Genomic DNA, 25,479 nt, shown 5'->3' with positions numbered 1-25,479 from the left:
ATTAACTATAGATCTTGAAATTATACATTGAGCTGACATTTAATAGAGGATGATGGCATCATGTATTAGATAACATCTAAATATGTTTATGAAGAAATTGTAAGTGGAATAATTCAGTCTCTTAGTTTCTAGAATTATCTCCTTTTAAAGATATTACCTACTAAATTAGTAACCGAGTCCAAAGCTCACCCTGCTTGCTGCATGACAGCCAAGAAATCAGGAGACACAAGGTATTGGGGCAGAGAAGGTGACTTTATTTCAGAGAGCTAGCAAACCACGAAGATGGTGAACTAATGTCCTAAAGAAACATCTCAAGTTAACAAAAATGTCTGGCTTCTTGTATATTAGGGAAAGGAGAAAGAAGCAGGGGATTGAGGTTAAGAGGTGGCTGACACTCCCAGACATCTGGGCAGCAGTGAGGGCTCAGGGGATTTTGAACCTTCTTTCTCCTTGGTCAGGTCACCTGAACAGAACATGTTCTGTGTGCACATATCCCTTGTGTGCACATATCCCTTAGCTCCTCAGGGGTTAGTTTTGGAAAGGAACCTTTACATCCCTGCATTATTATTATCATCATTATTATTAAGCCTGAATTTCACTCTTGTTGCCCAGGCTAAAGTGCATTGATGCGATCTTGGCTCACTGCAACCTCCACCTCCCAGCTTCAAGTGATTCTCATGCCTCAGCCTCCCAAGTAGCTGGGATTACAGGCATGCACCACCAGACCCAGCTAATTTTGTATTTTTAGTAGAGACGGAGATTCACCATGTTGGCCGGGCTGGTTTTGAATCCCTGACCTTAGGTGATCCAAAGTGCTGGGATTACAGGCGTGAGCCACTGTGCTTGGCCTAATTACCTAATTTTAAAAATTTGTAGAGACGGGAGTCTCACTATGTTGCTCAGGCTGGTATGGAACTCCAGGCCTCAATTGGTTTTCCCGCCTTAGCTGCCTAAAGTGCTGAGAATACAGGTGTGAGCCACCACACCCCGCTTAATTTTCTTTTTTCTTTCTTTTTTTTTTTTTTTTTTTTTTTGAGTCGGAGTCTCACTCTGTCGCCCAGGCTGGAGTGCAGTGGCATGATCTCGGCTCACTGCAAGCTCCGCCTCCCGGGTTCACGCCATTCTCCTGCCTCAGCCTCTGGAGTAGCTGGGACTACAGGCGCCGCCACCTCGCCCAGCTAGTTTTTTGTACTTTTTAGTAGAGACAGGGTTTCACCGTGTTAGCCAGGATGGTCTCGATCTCCTGACCTGGTGATCCACTCGTCTCGGCCTCCCAAAGTGCTGAGATTACAGGCTTGAGCCACCGCACCCGGCCTAATTTTCTTATTTTAATTTTATATACATAATTATTACTGTGCTTAAGATAATCAGGCAGTAATTTCTTTAAAGTTTTAGAGGCTTAATTTATCTATTCACTCCACTGAAAGAGTATGCCAATTGGTTTCACAAGAAAATATATTTATACATTAGAAAAATTCCTTCCACCAAACAAGCGGGCATTTGAAAGCAAATAATTTGGTTATGTAACATCATTTAAGGTGAAACCAGAGGCAATGGTGTCTATTAACGATGCTTATCAGTGAGGGAAACAAACTGAAAAATGAACTTCATTAGATCCTTGGAAAACCCCCACTGCTGAAAATCTGAGTAACTCTGTGATACCCTTTTGAGTCTGGTGAATAATTTATTTTCATTCATTTTCATTAAGGGCTGAACTTCCTTACTGTTCTAGAGGTTGTTAAATTTGATTTGTATAGTTGTGAGAAGTGCTCAAATTGCTGATTCAGTTGCTTACTTGTGATCATGTCTCTCTTTTTCCTCCTTTCTGTGGTGTAATTTAAACTTAATCCTTAAAGGGCATATACTTGAATTTTTCAGCTGGTTAGAAACCCGAATATACAAATCAAAGAAAACTGCTCCTTACATGCTGCAGATTCAGTTTTCTTCCCATATTAAAATCTCCTTCAGGGTTAGTAATTTGTTAAGGCCAAGAGCTCCTATGGAATGAAATTCAGTTGGGAGTGAGGGGCACTGAGTAGTAAGATCATCTTTATAATAGAGATGCCACTCTTACAGATATTGACAGCTATTGGGCCCATAAAATTTTTACCAAACATTGGAAAGATGAGATGTGAGCAACTTCCCATTTGCTGCAGTCTCAAATATCAGGAAATACCATTATCCTCAGGACAATGAATAAACAATCAAAAAAGACTCACAGACTAAATTAACTGTCAGGTTTTGCCAAACAGGGACTGGATTCTTGCCAAACACCACCCAACAGAGATTGTCCTGAGAAATTCATTTACCAGAAACCTACACTGATGCCATTGATGGAAGAAAACAACGATGCAAACGAGAGAGAGAGAGAGAAAGGACTTGTCCAATGATCATACTTAGTATTTAAAAGCAAAAGAGCTCAGTTTCTGCTCATGAAAACAGAAGAACTGAGGAAACAAGATCCAATAGCTCCAAGGATCCAGGTCTGCACCAGGGGCCTGTTAGGTGCAGGATTCTGTTGGGTCCAATGATGGGTCTCAGATGGGCTAATTTTTTTTTTTTTTTTTTTTTTTACATGAAGGCAATTTATTAACAGAAAATATTTTGAGGAGTCTTGTTCACAGACGGCGACCACGGCGACCCCCCTTCCTGCGAGTGCTGTCAGAGGGGATGGGGGTGACGTCCTCAATCCGCCCGATCTTCATACCCGAGCGGGCAAGGGCTCTGAGGGCCGACTGGGCCCCAGGTCCAGGGGTCTTGGTCCTATTTCATCCTGTGGCCCGGAGTTTGATGTGTAGGGCGGTGATCCCCAGCTCCTTGCACCTCTGGGCCACATCCTGGGCAGCCAACATAGCAGCATATGGCGAGGATTCATCTCGGTCTGCCTTCACCTTCATCCCACCAGTCACATGGCAGATGGTTTCTTTGCCAGAAAGGTCAGTGACATGGACAAAAGTGTCATTGAAGGATGCAAAGATATGGCAGACACCAAATACATTCTCTCCTTCAGCCACCTGAGGTCCGAGGCTGATGACTTGTTCTTCCTTCTTTTCCTTCCCCTTTCGAGGTGCCATTTCGATTGTCGCGCTCGGGCCTCTGACCTGCATGTCGTCTCCAGACTCTAGACCGGAAAGCAGATGGGCTAATTTTTATAGACATAGCCTCTGAAAGAAATCTGTCAAGGAATCATATAGAGACACTTATCTACATGCTCATTCTCCATTACTATAGAAGGGAGAACTGGCATTAGATTGTTTTCAGCGAATAAAAGTAAAATCAAGATTTATAAAGAAAAGAGGAAAGAGGAGGAGAAAAAAAAATGCCTGGGACCATTGTGATTTTGCTTTCTTTGGATAAGCGACTTGGCAGAAAGCTATCAAAGAGGTCACTGTGACCTGTCTTCTCTGGACCCATGTGACTTGGTCACCACAGGAAACAATGACAAGCCGGACACAGTGACTCATGATTGTAATACCAGCACTTTAGGAGGCTGAGGCAGGAGTATTGCTTGAGCTCAGTTGGAGAGCAGCCTGGTCAATGTGACGAAACACCATCTCTACAAAAAAATACAAAAATTAGCCAGGCATGTTGGTGTATGCTGGTAGTCCTAGCTACTCAGGAGACTGAGGTGGGAGGATCACCTAAGCCCAGGAAGGCTGAGGCTACAGTGAGTTGTCATCTTGCCACTGCACTCCAGCCTGGGTGACAGAGTGAGGCCCTGTCTTGAAATAAACACATTTTAAAAAGAAACAGGGCAGACCATGGTGGCTCATGCTGGTAATCTCAGCACAGAACTTCAGGATACTGAGATAGGAGGATCACTTGAGCTCAGGAGTTGGAGACCAGCCGGACAACATAGTTAGAACACGTCTCTACAGAATTATTATTATTTTTAATACCCAGCTATGATGGTGCATACTTGTAGTCGCAGCTACTTGGAAGGCTGAGGCAGGAGGATCACTTGAGCCCAGGAGTTTGAGGCTACAGTGAACTATGATCATGCCACTGCACTGCAGCCTTGGCAACAGAGGAAGACCTTGTCTCAAAAAATAAAATAAAATAAAATAAAATAAACACAAAATGTCTTAGAAGTTTAGCTGTCCATCCTATGCAACAGAATATCTGTGTGTAATGTCCACCATGTCCTTCTGTTGTATTGTCCCCTTAGTTAAGCCAGGAAGGCACTTGTCCCCTTATTAGAATGTCATGGGCACATGGCCAGCACCGTGGCTCATGCCTGAAATCCCAGCACTTTGGGAGGCTGAGGCAGATGGATCGCTTGAGCCCAGGGGTTGAAGACCAACCTTGGCAACATAGCAAGACCCTATCTCTAAAAAAAAAAAAAAAAAAAGAAAAAGAAAAAGAAAATAAAAAGTTACTCTGGAGGCTGAGGTGGGAGGATCACTAGAGCCCAGGGGGTGGAGGTTGCAGCAAGCTGAGATCACACCATCCTGGGTGACAGAGTGAGACCTAGTCTAAAATAAAGTTGGGGGGGCGTGTGGACAAAGTTTGTTGTGCCAGCAAGTAAATGAAGAAAGGGACAGTATTAGTGTTGAGAAATAAATTGGAATATGATTTGGTGCCTTTCCCACAGAAGATAAATTTGCTCAATTTGCTGAAGTTAGAGGCATTATATAAGGCCCATTGCAGTGGCTCATGCCTGTAAATCCTAGCACTGTGGGAGTCCTCGGAGCTACTGGAACCCAGGAGTTTGGAGACCAGCCTGTGCGACATGGTGAAACCCACTGTCTACAGAACATACAAAATTTATCAGCGCATGATGGCCCGCACCTGTAGTCCCAGCTACTGGGAAGGCTGAGAGATGGGAGGATCGCTTGAGCCTGAGAAGACGAGCTGGATTCTTTGTAATCCTAAAATCATGAAGCCAACCTCATTTCAAACATATTTTGAAAAGGGTTAAGTAAATCATGCACAAACTGAGGGAAAAATACTGTTTTCAAAAATGATGGAGAGGATTATTATGATGATGAATGATTCCACTGGTCACATTATTGATAGAGCAATCACTAAATTCAGGCCCATCCTGGGGATAGGACACCTCTCTAGGCCTCCTATTAAAAATGAAAAGAATGAGGTTCATCTACAACCCATCCAAGCTTATAAGGGGCAGCATGAGGATTTTATCGCACCAGAAGTGACTCGTTTGGTCTCTGATTCTTGCACACAGGCACAAGACAACCTGGCATTTCAGGAGATGCTCTGTCAGAATTGTATCTCTGAGTGAGGTGGCCCTTCACAGGAATCCCTGTTAACTGTGACTAGAATCCTGAGAAGAGAAAACCCTTCCTGAAATGGGCATATCCCTGGCTGGCCTGGAACCAACCTTTCGGACTTAGGACTATGGGAAGAATAGGGGGAGATTCTCTAGTGATGATAATATATGAGCTCTTTAAAAGCTAGAGCAGGCGTCCCTGGGGGGCTTGAACTACCCACTGTTCGGTTAATAGCGGAACGCGCTAACAGATTGCGCCGCAGAGACAGGTACTAGTGAATCCACTGGGCGCTATAGGCAGGGCGAACTCACCATACTCCCCCATCCCTTCCAGCCTCAGGGCCCGCCTGGCAGGACTACTGACCAACGCCTTGGAAAACCGGAGAGATTAGAGCAGTGAGTTGCGCTGGTCACTTTGGACACCTGCGCGTTGGGAGATTCTGGAGCCAGAAGGACAGCCGAATGGCCTTCGCCTGCCCTGCCCCTCGCCCGCTTCAGAAGCCCCCGGAAACGCCCTGGTCCGCGGTCCGGGCCAGAGCCACCAGGGGGCCCAAGGGAAGCTGAACGCCCAGTGGGCTACCTGGATGGCTCTTCCGGTTCTTTGCGCCACCTTCACCCAGTGAGGGAGCCTGTGCCCATCCGGCCCATTCGCTCTCTGGGCCGCTGCGGAGCTGCCACTGCCATCTGTGGATCCTGTGTCCCTCACGGGGGCTCCACCAGGGCAGGGATGGTGGTGAGGGTGGCTCGTGGATCCCCTTGCGTGGAGCAGGGTCTGGCACTCACCAGGGCACACGATTAGGACTTGTTGAATGAATCCATCGTCGCCTTTATCTTTTAGTCCTTTGAAGAGCCTTGAGAATGGAAATCATAAGAGATTTTTCCATTAGGAAGTTCTTTGCACAAGGCGTTTATTCAGGTTGATTTCTCGGCATCCCCCGGGGCGGGCAACGGGCAGGGCCTCCAGTGTACCTTCTGCCCGGTGGAACCGGGGAAGGCTCAGCTGGGCGGTGGTCGGGCGGTGGTAGGTGGTGGGGCGGGAGGGCGATAGCTGGGGAAGGGAAAAGCAAAAGCAGGGAAAGAAGCTGGGGAGCAGTGGACCAGACATGCAGATCTCCTGAAAGGCTCGTGCGGAGGCACAGGCGGGATCTTCTGGAGGTGAGAATTGTTTTTTTATTGTGGCAGAATGCGGAGGAATTGAGGGGAAAATGGAGATGAACCTGAAAGAGCCCCAAACGCGTGTACCTACCCAAGAATAAGATCTTCTAGAAGAACGAGACAGAAAACTAGGCGTCTGGGACCCCTGAAATCCTTGGAGGAGTAGCATCGTCATAACCCTCTGTGTTCCTTTTAACAGAAGGACTTGCTTCCATTGTTTGTTTGTTCAATTGTTTGTGGTTGTTAAATAAATAAAACCCTTTTCATGTATCTTTGAAATTACGTTGGTGGCCCGGCGCCGTGGCTCAAGCCTGTAATCCCAGCACTTTGGGAGGCCGAGACGGGCGGATCACGAGGTCAGGAGATCGAGACCATCCTGGCTAACACGGTGAAACCTCGTCTCTACTAAAAAATACAAAAAACTAGCCGGGCGAGGTGGCGGGCGCCTGTAGTCCCAGCTACTCGGAGGCTGAGGCAGGAGAATGGCATAAACCCGGGAGGCGGAGCTTGCAGTGAGCTGAGAACCAGCCACTGCACTCCAGCCCGGGCGACAGAGCGAGACTCCGTCTCAAAAAAAAAAAAAAAAAAAAAAAGAAATTACGTTGGTTCTATTACTTTATGATTACAAACAATGCTGCAGTCATCATTCTTGTACATTTCTCATTGGCCACTGGTGTATTTCCATAGGGTAGAGGCATGGAGAGCAGTTGCTCCAGCATAGTGATTACATGTTTTTTTGTATCATTCCATTTTCTTCCTTTTTTGGCTTATTAGCTGTAATTCTTTCTTTTGTTAAGTCAGTGATGGCTTTAGGGTTCCTAGAATACATCTTTATCAGTCTGCCATCGAGTGACATTATACTTCCTCTTCTGGCCTTTATGCTAGTGTTGTCATGTCATTTGATTTTAGACATGTTATAAACCCCAACATCTGAGTACTGTACATAGCGATTTTTAGTCATCTCCATTTCTTTGTGTAGGTTCAGATTTCTGTCTGGTATCCTCATCCTTAGGTCTGGAGGACTCCTTTAACATTTCTTGTAGTGTGGGTTGGTCAATGCTTTCATTTATTTGTATGTCTTTATTTTTATTTGTATTTTGTTGAGATGGAGTCTCGCTCTGTTACCCAGGTTGGAGTACGGTGGCATGATCTCGGGCTCACTCCAACCTCCATCTCCTGGGTACAAGTGATTCTCATGCCTCAGTCTCCTGAGTAGCTGGGATCACAGGCATGTGCCATCACGCCTGGCTAATTTTTGTATTTTTAGTAGAGACAGAGTTTTGCCATGTTGGCCAGGCTGGTCTCCAACTCCCTGTCCTCAAGTGATCCACCTGCCTCAGCTTCCCAAAGTGCTGAGATTACAGGCATGAGTCACCGCGCTTGGCCTCATTTTTTGTATATCTTTGAGGGTCCTTATTCCAGTCACATTTTTGAAAGATTTTTCATTGTGGGATAGAATTCCAGAATAAGTATTTTTCCTCTCACTACTTTAGGATATTGCCCTTTGATGCCTTGTCATTGATATATCATCTTTTCTGTTTCTGTAAAACTGGTATAAAGGAGATTTCCTGTACTTGTTATATAATTTTTGAAATGTGTATTTAATTTTTTTTAAAAAAATTATATTATACTTTAAGTTCTGGGATACATGTGTAGAACGTTCAGGTTTGTTACATAGGTATACATGTGCCACGGTGGTTTGCTGCACCCATCAACCCATCGTCTACATTAGGTATTTCTCCTAATGCTATCCTTCTCCTTGCCCTCTAGCCCTGAGAGGTCCTGGTGTGTGGTGTTCCCCTCCCTGTTTCCATGTGTTCTCATTTTCAACTCCCATTTATGATTGAGAATATGTGGTGTTTGGTTTTCTGTTCCTGTGTTAATTTGCTGAGAATGATGGTTTCCAGTTTCATCCATGTCCCTGCAAAGGACATGAACTCTTTTTTATGGCTGCATAGTATTCCATGGTGTATGAGTGACATGTTTTCTTTATCCAGTCTACCATCGATGGGCATGTGGGTTTGTTCCAAGCCTTTGCTACTGTGAATAGTGCTGCAATAAACATACGTATGTATGTGTCTTTATAGTAGAATGATTTATAATCCTTTGAGTATATATCCAGTAATGGGATTGCTGGGTCAAATGGTAGTTTCTGGTTCTAGATCCTTGATGAATCGCCACACTGTCTTACACAATGGTTGAACTAAATTAAAAATATGAAAATGGGCTGGGGAGATGACTCACACCTCTAATCTGAGCACTTTGGGAGGGGGTTGGGGGAGGATCGATTGAGGTCCAGCTCTGGAGACCAGGCTGGAGAAGATAGCAAGACACACACACTCTCTCTCTTTCTCTTTCTCTCTCTCTCTATATATATTATATATATACACACATACATACACACACACTATATATATGTATATGTACATATGTATACACACACACACACACAGATACATCCATCATGAAAGTCCTAGATTCATCTTAAGTTGCACAAAAAGTGCACTTAAAGGAAAATGTTTCTAACCTGAAGGTCAACCCTACCTATTGGCGTGTAATGTGTTTTTGAGACATTCTCAACAGCATTTGCTTTCCCTACCATCGTGGTTTTCATGTTTTCCTCACACATGAATGTCCTCAGTGCAAAATCTGCCAGAATTCATTTCCTTTGCTGTTCTTCTTTGAGAACCCTCCAGGGTTTTGTTTTATTTATTTATTTTATACCTTTTAAAAGCATAGAGACAAAGACTGGCAAGTGGCATATATTACTACATTAGTCTGAGTTCTCCAGAGAAAGAAAATGAGCAGGATACACACACACACACACACACACACACACACACACACACACACACACACACAGAGAGAGAGAGAGAGAGAGAGAGAAAGAGAGAGAGATTGATTTGCATTGGCTCATATGATTATGAAAGCAGAGAAGTCCAAGGTCTACTCCTGAGTAGACCCAGGAGAGTCAAATATAGTTCACGATCAAGTCCATAAAGCAGAAGACTGATGTCCCAGCTCAAAGACAATGAAGCAGAAAGACTTCTTTCTAGCCTTTCATTCTATTCAAGCCTTCTGTGGGTTGGATGAGGCCCACTCACACTGGGGAGAGCAATCTGCTTTACTCAGTTTACCAATTCAAATGTCAATCTCATCCAGAAACATCCTCAGAGACACATTGAGAAAAAATGTTGAACCAAATATCTGGGCACCTCATGGCCCAGTCAAATTGACACAAAAATTAACCTTCACAAATATTATCAATAGAAGTGACTAATAAATGTAGCATCATGTCCTGCCTGTTTATCCCATGATAATTAATATATTCCAGCATAATGTTGGCTTCCTTTCCCTTACTGTAGCAACATGTAGAAGTTTCACTTAAAATGTGAAGGGGTGACCTGCACCTCCACACCTGTAGGCGTTTCTCCTTAGGTGGAACGAGAGACTTGAGAGAAGAAATGAGACACAGAGACAAAGTATAGAGAAAGAAAACGTGGGCCCAGGGGACCGGCGCTCAGCATACAGAGGACCCACGCCGGCACCGGTCTCTGAGTTCCTTCAGTATTTATTGATCATTATCTTTACCATCTTAGAAAAAGGGAAGTGGCAGCATAACAGGATCATCGTAGGGAGAAGGTCAGCAGTAAGACATGTGAATAAAGATCTCTGTGACATAAGTTTAAGGAAAAGTGCTGTGCCTTGATATGCATATGCAAACATCTCCATAAACCTTTTTAGTGCATAAAGAGCAGCATTGCCATTAGCAAGTCCCACCTTTCGCCCTAAGGTGATTTTCTCCTTTCTCAGTAAACCGAGCATACAATCGGGTTTTACACCGAGATGTTCCATTGCCCAGGCATGGGCAGGAGACAGATGCTTTTCTCTATCTCAACTGCCAAGAGGCCTTCTTTCCTCTTACACTAGTCCTCCTCAGCACAGACCCTTCATGGGTGTCAGGCTGGGGGACGATCAAGTCTTTCCCTTCCCACGAGGCCATATTTCAGACTATCACATAGGGAGAAACCTTGGACAATACCTAGCTTTCCTAGGCAGAGGTCCCTGCGACCTTTGGCAGTGTACGTGTCCCTGAGTACTTGAGATTAAGAGAATGGTGATGACTTTTCACAAGCATACTGCCTTCAGGCACTTGTTTAACAAAGCACACCCTGCACAGCCGCAAATCCCTTAAACCTTGAGCCACCACAGCACATGTCTCTTGCAAGGACAAGATTGGGGGTAGGGTCACAGATTAACAGCATCTCAAATACAGAGCAAAATGGAGTCTCTTATGTCTACTTCTTTTTATATAGACACAGTAACAGTCTGATCTCTCTTTCTTTTCCCCACAAAATGAGGTTAGTTTTGACATTATGGAGTCTCTCCCAAATCCCTACCTACCATTGCCACTTATGGATTGTCATTTTGTCATGGCTTTCATTTTAAAATATATCAATAAGCTCTTTACTTTGCTAATATAAGTTTGAATTTCATCCTGACTCTGTAAGCCACTTTCCATTTTGACAAAGCCTAGAAATATTTGTGTCCATCTCCTTGAATATGGATAATGGATACCTATTGTGAGGCCCACTCTCAATCTCATGGGTTTTCTCATTTTCATTCAGGTCTCCATGACTATGTCTGAGCTGCCTGAAAACCACTGAAAGTGGCTTTATCCATCTAACAGAGTCCAGTAAAATCCAGGCCATCGAATGGGGGGATGGAAAGTGAGAACAACCAAACTCAGCACACAATGACTCAGTTTAAACCTCTGGGCTAAGAGATGACCAGACTCTATCATGGCATCTAGGAACATAAGGCTTTATCCCAAGGATGGCCCTAGGCTTCCATTAAAATGCCTACCCCAGAAAGCTCAAGGCTGCCAGGAGAATGGCTATTAGTTCTAGCCAATACCTGCTGATGATGGTAGGTCGAGGATCTCCCTTTCTTGTAACACTTAGCAAGAAGGGAATCCTTCCTCCATCCCTTTGAGACGTGTGTGTATCTCCTAGGGACTCCAGTGTGTCTTTCTCTAGGATCTGAAAGCCATTCCTTTGAACTGTAGTCCTCAAAAAGGACTGAACCTCTGTCTTCCAGTCTCTGTGGGAAGTTAGAATCCTATCTTCTAACATTGCCAGCTAGCAGACACAGCTGGCCTGATGAGGCAGAAGTTTACACTGAGCAACCTTTTGTAATGTTTTACAGGTACCCTTCCTCCTGCCCTCTCCCTCTCCTCCCTCTCCCCCTGTAATGCCATCACCTCTGCATAAATGGGAACCAAGCTCCAACCTTTCCTCTACTGTCAGTAGTTACTGAATAAAATCTGTTTTATCTGCTTTAACTAATGTCTGGCTTTATCTTTGAGAAAATAAGTGGGAGTAATTGTTTTTAGTGACAAGGCAACTGCAAAGAGATGCACAGACATGGCAGGAGAGGGAGGGATCATCTCACCCTTCTCATTTCATAGGCATCTATTCCTGCCTGGTGTTTATAAGCCTGACACTTGGCTGGGCTTCCCTGGGGTATCTCTCCATGGCTCTGTGGCAAGACTTGAATACGGCGATGATGACACTTGGTGTCCCCATAGCCACCTCAAAAATGCATTAAAGATTTGTGAGAAAATGAAGGGAAACATAGAAAACCTGATTTTGAAAGTCATTGCCTCTCCTTCTTCCTCATTCAGAGTGTGTATGATATTGCTGTGTGATGTTGGTTGGACTGCAATTTAGCACAACACCTTTTCTAATATTTGGCAGTTTCTTACAGAGTTAAGGCTACCCTATAAGGAAGCAAATTTCTTTCATTCATTACCCATGAGAAATGAACACATACATCCAATAAGTCTTCTACAAGAAATGCTCATAACAACCTTATTTTTACACTAAGGAAAAACTGGGTACAATACAAGTCCTCATCAACAGAAAAATTTAATATCTACTGTTATATAGTCATAAAACGACCTCATGCACAGGAAGCAAAAACAAGCAAACAGCAACAAAAATCCAGGCAAAGTATGAAAAAACACAGTAACATGGGTGAATCCCTCCAAACACTATGTTTAGCAAAAGATGCCTATAAAATATCTCTTTGAACATCTAAAACAAATTTATTTCAATGTACCTGTCTGATACTCCCGTGTGATTCTATTTATATGAATCGGTGGTTCAGTGGGTAGATTCTTGCCTCCCACGCGGGAGACCACGGTTCGATTCCCGTGAATGGAGCTTGCGGTTTCTGCATAGTGTGGTTTTTACGTTTATTTACCATAACTGTCTATTCCTCAGGTAGATCACAGCCGCGATAATGAAGAGAAGGAAAAGGTAATTACTATATAGCTTTCGCGTTCCTTCCGGAGTGGAATTTCTCTGAGCAGGGACTTCCCAGAGAGTGTCTTTGAAGTAACCAGTGTGTCTGGTTGGTCTCTGCGTTTTTGCATATTTGGTCCTAAAACCGGCGGGACTTTTATTGTCTCTTCGGGCGGATCCCTGAAATACAAAGAGTCACCTGGACACTGATTTCACAGACTGGACCTTGTCAGACCACGTCTCGCGGTGGAGTGCGGCTCAAGAAATGACATTCCTTGAGTCTCCAGGATTCCTTGAGCTTCCAGGAGAGAAGTTGTGGGGTCGGACATATGCAGTAGGGAAGTGGGGAGGGGGGACGGGGGCCCAGGGACAGGTGAGGCCTGTGGGGAGGAACCTGCATGCAGATGAGGGGGCTGCGGAGAGGGTCCTCGGACCTTCCTGTCGAGGAAGGCCCCAGTCTTTGTTGGTCTCGACAAAATGAAGGATGGGCCCCAAGTGGAGAGCAGTACGTCCCCAAAACTCATTAAGATCACCCCTGTTTGTTTTATACACCACCAAGCAAATCTGTCTAGGGGATTCTTTTTAATTTAATGCATCTCTTTAAGCAGCGTGCTGGGGGAGGCCATGACAGTCATTATTACCTCTGGAGGTTTGCAGAGGAAACCTGGAAAAGAAAAGCCCCGGGATCATCTCGTTTGTCCTCCACTGGTTTCATCTACTCTTTTCCTCAGGGAAGCTTATATGGGTCCAGGTATCACATCGCAGCTGCCACACTGGCGGATTAAAAGCCGGGCACGGTGGCTCACGCCTGTAATCCCAGCACTTTGGGAGGCTGAGGCGGGGATCACAAGGTCAGGAGACCCAGACCATCCTGGCCAACATGCTGAAACCCTGTCTCCACTAAAAATACAAAAAATTAGCCGGGCGTGGTGACGGGCGCCTGTAGTCCCAGCTACTCGGGAGGCTGAGGCAGAAGAATCGCTGGAACCCGGGAGGTGGAGGTTGCAGTGAGCCGAGATTGCACCACTGCACTCCAGCCTGGCCAGAGAGCGAGACTCCGTCTCAAAAAAAAAAAAAAAAAAAAGCCGCTGACAAATCTCTTTTGTGAAGGGGTAAGAGCCTCAGTCGGCCATAGCAGTGGAGTCAGAAACAAGAGCAGAACCGAAAACACTTTTCTCTATGTCATTCTCTCTTACCTACCTGTGAACATCAACCTTCCACACACACCGGTTCAAAACCGCCTTGGTCTCTAAGGGAGGTTTCCCATTTTTCACAGGTCCCGTGAGCCGTGTTTCCTTCTTGCTTCTCCGGTTCTTCCAGGGCTGAGTTTCAGGAGCTGCTCAGCAGTGCAGGCTAGTTCAATATCCTGGTTCAGAACCGTCTGTCTTGTTTTGCTACTAGAATAAAGTGCCTCCTAGACCAGAGATAAGCCGTGTTCCCTCGGCTTCCATTTTCTAGAGATAATTGGTATCATTTATTCATTAAATATTTGGTGGTGAAACCATCTAGACCTGGTGCTTTGTTCTGGAAGGTTGTTAATTGTTGCTTCAGTTTCATTAACAGATAGAGATCTATTTAGGTTATCTATTTCTCCTTGTGCGAGTTTTGGTGGACTGTGTCTTTCAAGGACTTGGTCCAATTCATCAGGTTATCAAATTTGTGAGCAGAGAATTGTTGATAATCTTCATCTGTTATCCTTTTAATATCCATGAGATCAGTAGTGAGGACCTTCTTTTCTTTTTGTTATTTGTAATTTTTATATTCTCTCATTGTTTTTGGTTCACCAGCTAGATGTTTCTCAATTTTATTGATTAATTTAAAAACTACGTTTTGGTTTGTTGATTTTTCTCTATTGATTTCTGGTTTTCAATTTCCTTGATTTCTCTTCTAATTTTTATTGTTTCTTGGGTTCTGCTCACTTTGGATTTAATTTGTTCTTGTTTTTTGAGTTTCATAAAGTATAAGTTCAGATTATTGATCTTTTCTCTTTGCTACAATATGCATTTAATACTATGAATTTCTTTCTAAGCACCAATTTTCCTGCACCCAGAAATTTTTTGTAAGTTGTATGTTTGTTTTCATTTAGCTCAAAATATGTAATTTTCCCTGAGACTTTTTCTTGACCCATATGTTGTTAAAGTGTGTGGTCTGATCTCCAATTTCGGAGTTTTCCAGCTATCTGTTATTGATTTCTACTTCAGTTCCATAATTTGAATGAAGGACATATTTAGTACGATTTCTATCCCATTAAATGTGAAGAAGTGTGTTTTATGGGTCAGAATGTGGTGGATCTTGGTGAACATTCCATGTGACCCTAAAAAGAATATGTATTCTGCTCTTCATGGATGAAGTAATCTAAAAAGTCAATTGGGGCGGGGCACGGTGGCTCAAGCCTGTAATCCCAGCACTTTGGGAGGCCGAGACGGGCGGATCACGAGATCAGGAGATTGAGACCATCCTGGCTAACACGGTGAAACCCCGTCTCTACTAAAAATTACAAAAAACTAGCCGGGCGAGGTGGTGGGCACCTGTAGTCCCAGCTACTCAGGAGGCTGAGGCAGGAGAATGGCATGAACCCAGGAGGTGGAGCTTGCAGTTAGCTAAGATCCGGCCACTGCACTCCAGCCTGGGTGACAGAGCGAGACTCCGTCTCAAAAAAAAAAAAAAGTCAGTTGGATCCAGGTGACTGGTAGTGGTGTCCAGTTTCACTATATCTTTATTGATTTCCTGCCTGCTGGATCTGTCAATTACTGATGCTGAAGTCTCCCGCTGTAATAGTGAATCTGTCTATTTGTCCTTGAAGTTCTATCAGCTTTTGCCCCTCATATGTAGATGCTCTGTTGTTAGGCGCATATCAATTAAGGATTGTCATATCTTCTTGGAGAAGTGACCTCTTTCTCATTATGTAATGGACTCTCTTTATCCCCATGATTTTCCTTCCTCTGAAGTCAGCTCTGTCTCAAATTAATGTAGCCACCCTAGTTTTCTTTCTTTCTTCCTTTCTTCCCTTTTTCTTTCTCTTTCTTTCTTTCTTTGTTTCTTTCTTTCTTATCTTTTTTTTTCTTTCTTTTTCTTTCTTTCTTTCCTTCTTTCTCTTTCTTCTTTCCTTCTCTTTCTCTCTTTTGCTCTTTTCTTCTTTTCTTTCTCTGCGTTTCACTCTTGTTGCCCAGGCTGTAGTACAATGCTGCAATCTCGGCTCACTGCAACATCCATCTGCCAAGTTCAAGCGATGCTCCTGCCTCAGCCTACCAAGTAGCTGGGATTAAAGGCATGTGCCACCACGGCTGGCTAATTTTGTGTTTTTAGTAGAGATGGGATTTCACCATGTTGGCCAGGCTGGTCTTGAACTCCTGACCTCAAGTTATCCACCTGCTTCGGCCTCACAAAGTGCTGGGATTACAAGTGTGAGCATCGGCACCCAGCCTCTGCTCCAATTTTCTTTTGGTTACGATGAGTATGATATATCTTTCTCCATCTCTTCACTTCTAATAGCTCTGTGTCTTCTTGTTTAAAGTAGGTTCGTTGTAGACAACATATAGTTGGACCTCATTTTCCATTCTGCCAGTCTCTGTCTTTTAATTGGTGTACTTGGACTATTCACATTTAAAGTGACTATTGATATCATTGGATTAATATGCACCATAAGTGTAACTTTGTTTTTTTTTACTTTCTATTTTTTTACTTTCTTCATTGTTTCCTTTTGTGTCTTTTACTCTTTTTCTACCTTCTCTGGCTATAATTGAACATGTTATATGATCCCATTTTTCTTCTCTCTTACAATACGAATTCTATTTCTTAAAAGAAAAATGATGTTTTTGTTTTCACCCTATTGCTTGCCATATATACTTACAAGTAATCTAAATCAACTTAAAGTCATGCTATGATGCTTCATGGGTCATGCGGGTACCTTAAAAACAAAATTCCTAATTCCTTCTTACCACCCTTTAAAATATTGCTATCATTCATTTGATGTATTCATAATGTATAATCATCCAATCTATTATTGCTGTTTTTCTTATTTTGATGGATGGTTATATGAATTAAGAATAAACATAATAAAATATTTTATTTTATCTTCACTTATTCCTTCTCTAACTTCCTTCCTTAGTGCAGGTATGTCTCTAACCCTTGTGTTTTTTTTTTTTTTTTTTTTTTCTTTTTGAAGAACTTCTTTTAACCTTTCATGGAAGACAAAATTACTGGTGACAAATTCCTTCCATTTTTGTCAAGGATGTCGTTATTTCTCCTTCACATTTGAATGGTAATTCTACACAATTCTAGGTTAACAGGGTTCTTTTTCCTCCAACACTAAATATATCAGCTGCATGCTGTTCTTGCTTGCATGGTTTCTGAAGATAAGTCTAATGTAATACTCATCCTTGTTCCCTAAGGTAAGGTGTTTTCTTTCTCTAGCTTCTCTCAAGATGTTCTTTGGTCTTTGATTTTCTACACTTCAAATATTATATGTTGTGATGCTTAATTGTATGTATAAATTTGGCTGGCCCATGGTGCCCAGATATTTGGTCAGATATTAATCTGATGTTTCTGTGAAGGTGCTTTTTGATGAAATGAGACACTGAAATCAGCGGACTTTGAGTAAAGCAGATGACCCTCCATAGTGTTAGTTGGCCTCATCTAGTCAGGTGAAGGCCTTAGTAGTATAAAAGCTGACCTCCCCCTAACAAGGAGGAATTCTGCCAGCAGATTCCCTTTAGACTTGAACTGCAACTCTCCCCTGAGTCTCCAGCCTGCTCGTCTACCTCATCAGATTTGGTCTCACCAAGCATCCACAATTATCTGAGCCAATTCCTTAAAATCAATCTGAATCTCTCTCTCTCTCTCTGTCTCTCTCTCTCTCTCTCCTCTCTCTCTCTTTCTCTCTCCTCTCTCTTATCTTCACCTCTATCTGTCTTCTATTATGAGAAGTGGCAGGTAAAGAAGATAGAGAAAATAAAACAAATCATGTAATTGACTGTCATATGGAAATATTTGATGTTGAAAATTATAATTTAAAATATATAAATCAAATATTAGAAGTGTGTATAGTTCAAAGGGGAAAAAACTATCAAAGCATTTTAGTGCAATATTAAGCATGACCTATACAACCCTTCCTAAATGCCAAAGGCACACACACACACACACACACACACACACTATCAAAGAATACAAATAACTAGAACAAAGAAATGTAGTAATTACAGTCTGTTACATATGATAAACATAGCCTACATTGTGGGAGGGTTTAGAAAATAAACACGCAAATAAAAATGTTTTTATTAATTCACATAATTACCTGCCAAAACCAATCAACATAATAAAAGATTATAACACCGAATATAAAAAAAATCCACCAGTCCAAAGTGATAGACAAAAAATTTTAATTGTATAGATTAAAGTTAACTTTGAACAAAAATTAAAACCCAGGCAGGAAATGTTTTTTGTTTTTTTTTTTTTCAGCAACAGAAACTAGCAAAAACAAGGATATAGTAAAAACTGAAATAGAAAATTTCCAGTGTAGAGATATGAATATAGTAATTGACACGGGCAGGGATGATTAGTGAATGATAAAATATTTAGAGGATGATCATTAGAATACAGGACATTTATAGTTTTAAAAACCACTTTCCCAATTACTTCATTAAAAGTAAAGTGTCTCTAAAAGGGACAGGTCTCCTAGATTCCTCCTTAACCAAGTGACCAGTCCTAGTATCATGATAATGGTGATGGGCAAACTGGACCTTCTCTGCCTACAGATGGGCTGAGGTAGGAAATTCTCAGTAGTGACTCTGCAGTGTTCCTGGCAAAACGACTAGGCTGAATTTAATCATGAGGACGTTTTTGGACAACTTCAGAATGTAGAACATTGAGCCAGACAGCTGACCTGTCCTCTACGAACAAGTCCATGTCACCATCATCGATGACAACAACAAAAAGACGGGGAGATACTTTGTGTTCAAAATAACTAAAGAAATGTAGCTACATTATGTTTTTACTTTTTTTGAACCCAAAATGTGCTTTCTCCTTTTTATTGTGTGATTTGTGGTGACATGGACTGTGTGAAGGAGACAGGTCAGTTGTCCTGCTCAGTGTTCTACATTCTGCAGTTGTCTGTCTGGTGATTACCTCATATGAAACTCAAGCTAAGCATTTTTAGCAAGAACATGGCATTGTTCATATTCTGCACTGGCAGAGTCCTGTGTGACATGCTGTCTCCTGCCAGAAGCTCCTGACTTCTATTCTCTACAGGATGGAAGCTGAGAGGGGTAGGGCTAAAGCCTCTCAATGCTGTTTGTCCATCTGGCTTTGGTCTTCCTAAGTATTGATATTAAGTGGAGGCTGAAGGACTGTGGCTTCTCTAACCAAAGGAGCCTAGTGGGTTAACAATTGTCAAGAGCAGTCAGTGGTTCTGAAATACAATCTTCAGCCACGGATCCCTCCCGTGTCGTGTTGAGCTTTCAATTGCTCTGCTCTTTTAGGTTTTTTTCATCAAATGAAAATGCTTTGTGTGACATCTGTTCTTTCTTTTCATTGTTACAGCAGCATTTAGTATCTATAGGAGAGAGAGAAGAAAAAAATCAAATGAGCATCTTTGTCAGGTCCTGCTGATGGCCAAGTTTAGAGGGACTGCTAAGTGGTGATAGTCCAGGGTCAAACTGAGTTTCTGCTAGAAGGATGAGCTGAAGGGTGAGCCTCAGGCTGGGTGAAGAGGCAAGTGCCATCCACAAGTGAAAAGTAAATGCCCCTGAACTTCCAGTCAGCATGAGATGAAGGATGTGGGGACCCTAGCTCTGCCCAACCAGCAACCGGTGACATCAGCTCCTTTCCTCCTGATTCCCTCTGTCTGGTGCACAGCGATGGCTTTTCACACCTCTCAGTGAGGATGTTCTCAGCATCAACCATGAAAGCTCAGAAACAGAGGGCTGCAGAAGGAAAGGACCTTTTGAAGAGAAACCCACCCCCTTACAACTCCATGTCCCAGTCTCTTAGGGAAGGGTGGGCAGGGCCATGGGAAGAACCCTGTGTGTGAGATACAGGAAGGACTTCAGACCACATCCACGTCCAGTTCTGCCCTTTACAACAGAGGAGCAGTGATGCCACGGGGCTGACTTAACTAAAGCCACATGACTTGCTATTGACAACCCTGAAACTAGAACCCATGCACGAAGGCCCCTTCAGTAAGTTGGAGAGAAGGGAGAGTAAATTCTCCAATCTGGAGTTCTCGACAGTCACTGGAGGTTGCTGGGTCACCTTGGCTAGGACCCAGCTTTGACAAAGAAATATGACGTCACTGCTGCTTGTTTTGTTGGTTAAAATAAAAAATGAGAAAAAGACAAAAGAAATATTATGTATTCTTCCAAAAATGATCAGAGAAAAAGGAAAAAGAGTCAAATTCAATTACAAAGGAAGGGTAGTGATTGTAACCATGGCCCAACTTATTATCCCCAATTCCCGGAAGTTGATTACACATCTGGTTACACCTTAATGCATTTCTAGAAATATTCTCAATATCTGATAGTCAAAACTCTGAAGTAGAAAGTGAAAAGGATTAGTTTGTGTTTTACTACATTCTCCTCTCCCTGTTCTATTTTTCCCAAAGTGGTTTATTGGGAAAGATTTCTTTTTAGTATTTTATGCCTGCATCAAGGGTAGCATAAAAAAGTATTCATATATTATCTCTTCCTGGGTTTTATTATTATCATTATTATTATTATTTTGAGACAGAGTCTCGCTCTGTCACCCAGACTGTAGTGGTGCAATCTCAGCTCACTGCAACCTCTGCCTTCCAGGTTCAAGCAATTCTCTTGCCTCAGTCTCTCAAGTAGCTGGGACTACAGGCGCATGCCATCATACCTCATTAATTTTTGTATTTTTAGTAGAGATGGGGTTTCACCATGTTGGCCAGGCTGGTCTCGAACTCCTGACCTCAGGTGATCCACCCTCCTTGGCCTCCTAAAATGTTGGAATTAGAGGCATGAGCCACCATGCCCAGCCGAGTTTCAGTTTTTACTTATTATATTCTCTCTAGTGAAGTGAGACCTATGTGCTCTCTTTGAGGATTTGGCTGAATGAAAAGAATTGAGCAAAGCAGAATTTTTACATTGCAGTGCTGAATCCATTAATGGGCTGTGGAATCAGTGTATGAAAATGTAAACTGCAGAATTTATTTTAAAATTGAAAAGCAGGTTGGGCATAATGGCTCATGCCTGAATCCCAGCTCTTTGGTAGGCCGAGGTGGATGGATCACTTGAGGCCAGAAGTTCGAGACCAGCCTTGCCAACATGGTAAAACTGTGCCTCTACTAAAACATACAAAAATTAGCTAAGTGTGGTGGCATGCACCTGTAATCCCAGCCATTCAGGAGGCTGAGGCATGAGAATAGTTGAAGCTGCTTGATGGAGGTTGCAGTGAGCCGAGACTGTGCCACTGCACTCCGGCCTGGGTGACAGACTGAGACTCTGTCTTAAAATAAAATGGCCTGTTATGGGGGCGGGTCCTACGGCGGTCGGGGCGGGGCGAGGCTCGGGTGCGAGGCGGGTCCTAAAGGCGGCAGCCAGAGCTGCGCGCCGCGGCGGTGGAAGATGGCTGCGGCGGAGGTGGTGGACACTCAGCTGATGCTTGGAGTCGGGCTGATCCAAAAGGGCACAAATGGAGAAATTCTGTTGGTGTGGTGTTATTCTTCCACGACAGCCACATTAAGGAACCTGCTGCTGAGAAAATGCTGCCTTACAGATGAAAACAAACTTCTCCATCACTTTGTCTTTGGTCAGTACAGAAGAACATAGTTTTATATCACAACAATTGAAGTTCCAGAGTCTTCCATTTTGAAAAAGGTGACTCATTTTTCTATTGTTCTGACCACCAAAGATTTTAACCCAGTGAAGTATGCTGCCTCCACTAGGATATTGTGTAGAATGTACCTGAAACATGGGAGCCCAGTTAAAATGATGGAGAATTATGTTGCAGTTCTCACAAAGAGAATATGCCAGAGTGAAGAAAATGGCTCTTTCCTTAGTAAGGGTTTTGATGTCCCAAAGGCCTACCTGGGTGGCTCCATCAAAGACATTGTATCTCAGTTTGGAATGGAAACTATTATCTTACACACAGCACTGATGCTAAAGAAAAGGATTGTGGTGTATCACCCCAAAATAGAAGTGGTCCAGGAGTTTACCAGGACTCTGCCTGCCCTGGTGTGACACCGACAGGACTGGACCATCCTTCATTCTTACCTGCACCTCAACGCCGATGAGCTGGAAGCCTTGCAGATGTGTACAGGTTACATCGCCGGATTTGTAGACTTGGAGGTGAGCAACAGACCAGACCTCTATGATGTATTTATGAATCTGGCAGAGAGTGAGATTACCATTGCTCCCCTTGCAAAAGAGGCCATGGCAATGGGCAAACTGCACAAAGAAATGGGTCAGCTAATTGTTCAGTCTGCAGAAGATTCAGAGAAATCAGACAGCCAGGTGATACAGGATATTGCTCTAAAAACAAGAGAAATCTTTACCAACCTAGCACTGTTTTCAGAAGTTTCAGCGGATGGAGAAAAGAGAGTCCTTAATTTGGTGGCACTAAAGCAAAAACGATTTCCACCAGCAACAGAAAACTTCCTTTATCATCTAGCAGCAGCTGAACAAATGCTGAAAATCTGACTGTGTGACAGAATGTATCACTGATGACTGACAGAAAGCCCTCTTTCACTTCTGATTATCCATTAACTACATAAAGTCCTGAAAATAACAGAGAAACTGTTATATATTTTTAATGATTTATTTGCAGGTATTGAGATTTGACCTGAAAAACAATGAAACACATGAACACACTTCTGACTCTCTCTTAGCTGATTAGTTTCCTGCCTGCTCTCAGTGCTGGACAAAGTGCTGTAACTACTTTATATAACATTACAAAACAGCTAGAGGTCCTGGGGTAAGAAAAAAAAAGCACATCATGACAAATGCGAAAGCCTTCGTTATTACACGTTCCAGTTTGTCTCACTGTGTAGTCATAAGCTAATGGTTTACTTTCAGAAAGCTGCCTGAAACGTTGCTTTGTATTCTAGGAAGAACTTTAATTCCTCCTGAGGAACTCTACTTTCTGAGCCCAACTGCTAAGTTTTCTGTGGAACTGTCTAGAAGATCATTCAAGAGAGCCTGCAGTTGCACTTTCTTGTAAAAGTTAAAAAAACAAACAAAAAAAAGTTTTTTCCTGGCTTTTGAACATTTTGCCTATGAGAGTTTTGCATATATTTTATACTTGAGTAGACACCTTTAATAATCCATATTTATACTATCGCAGATGTAAGCATTTGGCAAACGTTCAGCCATTAACACTCATTTAACCCTGTTAGCAATGTTCTTTTGAAAAAGGTGCCAGTCCTTATGTGGTAAACTAAGAAGCCCATTGAATGTAACAGTGTGTAGGACTGACACAGTGACCTTATATTATTGCTAAGGGAATATGAGATTAACTTCCTACAGGGGCCAAAACCAGAGAAAGGCTTCCAACAACTTTGGTGAAAGTAATTTGACCACATGTCAAGCCAACTGTTTGTATTCATTTATGTACCTTTTTCACAACTGGAGACCTTAAAATTGCCAAATCAGCATGGAAGCCTCAATTACGTGCTTGTTAGTGTTTCATTCATGTTGATTGTAAGGGATTATTTTCACTCAGTACTGATGTCCTTGGAAATCTTACCTGGAAACATGTTTGCAAAAAACATTATTGGATCTTTCATTTTTTTCTTGGTATTACATATTTGTTAAATAAAAGTTAAACACCCTCCCTTTTTGAATGAGGGCAGGGGAGGACCTGAAATAAGATGATGTTTACTAAGGCAAATTATAGAAAATTAAATCTGCACTTTATGGAAATGAAAAATACTAACATCTTTTTCCTCATTTTTTTTTGTATTACTATACCAGCTAATGATCAAAGTTGTTAAAATTATAAATTTTTGATGCAGAAATAAAAAGGAAATATTTTGATATTCACCTAAAAAATAAAAAATAAAATAAAACAAAGTACAATAAAATAAAATTGAAAAGAAAATACTAAATTTGAATATGTGTAAATACGAGGTGTTGTTTTCTGTATACTGGGTTTCAGTATAATGACTACTTCTTATTTTACTTGTATTCAAAATTAAGCAAGTGTGCTTTAAGTAGAGAGACTATAGATCTAATCCATCTATTTTCTTGTTTTTCTTTTTGATTTTTTTCTACATTCTACAAATGCTACTGTTGAGAGGTGAATACAGATCCTGTCAATGTCTGATGGATGCTCAGCATTTGTGTGGAGTAGCCACACATGTGGTCATCTCCATGTTGAAAACCTGAGGTCAGAGTAGACCAGTGGTCCTTGTCATCTTCAGCTGTGTATTAGAATATCATGGAAGTTTTTTAAAGGTGCTGATGCTCAAATCACACCCCAGACCATTTAAGTGAGAATCTCAAGATGTTAGTTCAAGGCATTCATCTTTATTGAAATCTCACCAGGTGCTTATTACATGGTAGCAGATTTAGAGACAATGAATGAACCAACCTGATTTCCCATAATTTTCTTTCCTATCCTCATTTCTCTCATGATTGCCTTCATTCTCTGTGGCTCTATGGATTTTAGTCTTTCTTCTGACAATTTCAGTTAAATCTCTCACTTGGGCTGGTTTGAGGCAAAGACTATCCTATAGATACGTTCTTGTCTATCATCTTGTATAGACATAAAGCTGGTCCCTGGACTCACTTCTCTCAAAGTTAATTCATTAAATGCTCTCTTATTTCTCTGACCTCAAGATTCACCTTAGTTGTGCTTTAGACTGTTACTGAGCTTGTAGAAGTAGACACGTGAATAAAAGGAGAATGTACCTCATGGTCTATGCAGGTTCAAAGTCCTGCCCTGCTCTCTGCATCTACCTTTGGCTGAGGTCCCTTTGGAGTGTCATAAATGCTCTCCAGTTAATGTCAGCTAAGTAAGTCCATGAGGAGCAGACACTGAGTCCCTGGAAACTTCATCCACATTGGCATAAGGTTGCCCATCTACAGCTGAAGATACACCTAACTCCAGGCTAGCAGGGAACTCTCATCTGTGATCCAGGTTCCAATTTAGTTTTTGATTTTTTTTGTTTGTTTGTTTTGTTTTTGTTTTTGAAGGAAAGATGTGTAGAGACCAGCTCTGTTGGGGAGACCCTAACCCAGCGGTGCTAGGGGAATTAAAGATACACATACAGAAATATAGAGTGTGAAGTGGGAAATCAGGGGTCTCACAGTCTTCAGAGCTGAGAGCCTCAAACAGAGATTTACCCACGTATTTATTAACAGCAAGCCAGTGATAAGCATTGCTTCTATAGGTTATAGATTAACTAAAAGTATTCCTTATGGGAAATAAAGGGATGGGCCAAAATAAAGGGATGGATTGGCTAGTTATCTGCAGCAGGAGCATGTCCTTAAGGCACAGATCACTCATGCTATTGTTTGTGGTTTAAGAACACCTTTAAGCAGTTTTCTGCCCTGGGTGGGCTAGGTGTTCCTTGCCTTCATTCTGGTAAACCCACAGTCTTCCAGTGTGGGTGTCATGGCCATCATGAACATGTCACAGTGCTGCAGAGATTTTGTTTATGGCCAGTTTTGGGGCCAGTTTATGGCCAGATTTTGGGGGGACTGTTCCCAACAAGATGTATTTCAATACTCCTGCTAATCCAAAACATTCTGAGAGGGGCTTGGGCAACTTCAACAGAAGCAAAACTCAACAATGAATAATACTATAGTAGAAAATTATGGCCAAAAA

General features: G+C 42.4%; 3 pseudogenes across 1 annotated transcript; 1 reads left to right on the top strand and 2 right to left on the bottom strand.

The window, feature by feature from the left end:
• Positions 1-2,550: 2,550 nt before the first annotated feature.
• Positions 2,551-3,133, bottom strand: LOC104678662 (annotated as a pseudogene). The gene has a single exon (XR_750220.2). The product of XR_750220.2 is annotated as a 40S ribosomal protein S14 pseudogene (transcript).
• Positions 3,134-5,210: 2,077 nt separating this feature from the next.
• LOC104678675 lies at positions 5,211-11,100 on the bottom strand (annotated as a pseudogene).
• Positions 11,101-21,275: 10,175 nt separating this feature from the next.
• On the top strand, positions 21,276-22,349 carry LOC104678661 (annotated as a pseudogene).
• The last annotated feature ends 3,130 nt before the right edge of the window (positions 22,350-25,479 follow it).

This window comes from Rhinopithecus roxellana, chromosome 8 (genome assembly GCF_007565055.1).
Source record: "Rhinopithecus roxellana isolate Shanxi Qingling chromosome 8, ASM756505v1, whole genome shotgun sequence".
NCBI lineage: Eukaryota > Metazoa > Chordata > Mammalia > Primates > Cercopithecidae > Rhinopithecus > Rhinopithecus roxellana.
The sequence above is the reverse complement of the archived record's forward strand: the minus strand, read 5'-3'. Positions and strand labels throughout refer to the sequence as shown.